Genomic DNA, 2,199 nt, shown 5'->3' with positions numbered 1-2,199 from the left:
GAGGCGAGGGGAGGGGAGGGGAGGGGAGGAGAGGAGAGGAGAGAGGAGGAGAGGAGAGGAGATAAACTGGAAGCAGAAGTGCTCAGATTGAGGTTTGAGGGGAGCAGCCATGTGATGCAAGGAACTAAATAGTTCAGGCATTGATCGTGTTTCTCCTTCATGTTGTTTTAAGAAGCATCCAGGGGGAGAAAAGAAACACAGCCATGGAATCTCTCAATTAGTCACCCAGTCTCTTGAAGAAGGACTCAGTGTTTAACCCTCTTTAGTACTGGCCTTTTGTGTTCTGTGTCCTGGATGGCAGTCTCGGTATCCCAGACAATTCTGTTCTTAAAAAAATAAGTAATGTTTATCACTTAATGCCAAAAATAAAGCCTACATTATATTTCCTACTGACATTTCCTATCACTGTCCCCTAAAAAAGAAAGTTTGGGAAATTATGAATGAAATACATTTTAAATTCTGTATCAGAGCATGTCAGTTTCTTAGCTTTGCAGACCCCAAGTCTGTTTCCAAATTAGTTATCCTATTAGCTTTAATGTATTTTCTAACATGATTCAGACTCTAGGCTGCATTTTGTCATTTGGATTCATTCATAATTTACTCTTCAAGAACTTATTGTAAGAATAACAACTGGGGAGATCATTACAGTCTGTATTATTCTCAGAACTGAGATCACAACAGCAAGTTAGCACAGGCTTTCTCATTTGCTCCACACGTAACTACCTGAGGCAGGGGAGGGAAAGGAAGAAAGCAATCGACATTTATTGAATATAAACTCTGCCAAGGATTTTCTTAGGAATTTATCATCCCTATTTTGAGAGAAATAAATTAAGGTTTTGGGATGCTAAATATTTTTTATTTACCACACATTTACTGAAAATTAACTATGTAACCAAAGTCTGGGCTAGGCCCCAGTAATACAAAGATGACTAAGCTCTTACAATAAATGGCAGAACAGTGAACCAAAGCCAAGCACGCTCATTCGTGAAGTTCAGACTATAATTACATGCCCCAGTGCATCCATTCTACCAAGCTCCACCTCTCTTGCCATGAAGACAAGACTGAGAATTCCAACAGATCTCTTTCTCCAGTGTTTTATCAAGAACCAAAGCAACAGGCTTCTTATCTACACAACTGTTATTAGTTACCTTCAAATTAATAGAATTTTAAAGTAAATATAATAGAATTATAAAGGGAGAAATAATTAAATTTACACTTTATCTTTAAGATTGTAGATAGGAGATATATAATACAGTAGCTTTTTGGCTCTGGAACAAAATACTTGCGATAAACAACTTAATAGGGCACAGAGACTTTAGCCCACAGTTGCTTTCCTCCATGACGAGGGCCTGTAGAAAGACAGGACATCACAGGGTCGTGGGGAAGCAGAACTGTTCATGACATGGTGGCTAGGAAGGACAGAAGGCAGGAAAGAGAGTAGTTTTTGAAGGATGTACCCTCAGTGATCTACATCCTTCTTACCGTTCCTTCTATCTCCCAGTAGCCCAATCGACAATGAGTCTATCAACATATCAGTCTATTGATGAGTTGAGAGGAGCCTTCATGATCTAACCATCTCTGAACACAGAGGGACCAAGCCTCAACACAGGAGTCTTTGGGGGATATTCCAGATCCAAGCCAATATAATAAACATATACAAAAGAGCAATACTTACATTTTTTCAATAATGCGTTCATTTAAAAGGATAGACATAAATGCATTAGCCTGGCTGGAGAAATGGGGCAGTAGTATTATAAAGAAGGCTAGCAGATCTTCTCCTTCTGGGTTGGGGCCATGGCGGTGGCAAATTAAAGTCCAGTCAATCAGGTGGTCTTTGATGTCAGCATTGGCGGCCAGGAAGTTGGTCGCATGAAGATCAAGCTGTTTGCAGATGTGGTGCCTAAGACGGCAGAGAACTTTAGGCAATTCTGCACTAGAGAGTTCAGGAAAGATGGTGTTCTGATCGGATACAAAGGAAGCACCTTCCATAGGGTCCTAAAGGATTTCATGATTCAGGGTGGAGATTTTGTTAATGGAGATGGTACTGGAGTCGCTAGCATTTACCGCGATCCATTTGCAGATGAAAATTTTATTTATTTATTTATTTTTTTTTGGTTTTTCGAGACAGGGTTTCTCTGTAGCTTTGGAGCCTGTCCTGGAACTAGCTCTTGTAGACCAGGCTGGCCTCGAACTCACAGA

The 2,199-nt window shown here is 40.3% G+C and overlaps 1 pseudogene; it reads left to right on the top strand.

The window, feature by feature from the left end:
* The first annotated feature begins 1,794 nt into the window (after nucleotides 1-1,794).
* LOC101991207 overlaps nucleotides 1,795-2,199 on the top strand; it is a 5,336-nt pseudogene continuing 4,931 nt past the window's right edge.

This window comes from Microtus ochrogaster, linkage group LG4, assembly GCF_000317375.1.
Source record: "Microtus ochrogaster isolate Prairie Vole_2 linkage group LG4, MicOch1.0, whole genome shotgun sequence".
In the NCBI taxonomy this organism is placed as follows: domain Eukaryota; kingdom Metazoa; phylum Chordata; class Mammalia; order Rodentia; family Cricetidae; genus Microtus; species Microtus ochrogaster.
Note: the sequence above shows the minus strand (reverse complement) of the source record. Positions and strands in the feature narration are given on the sequence as shown.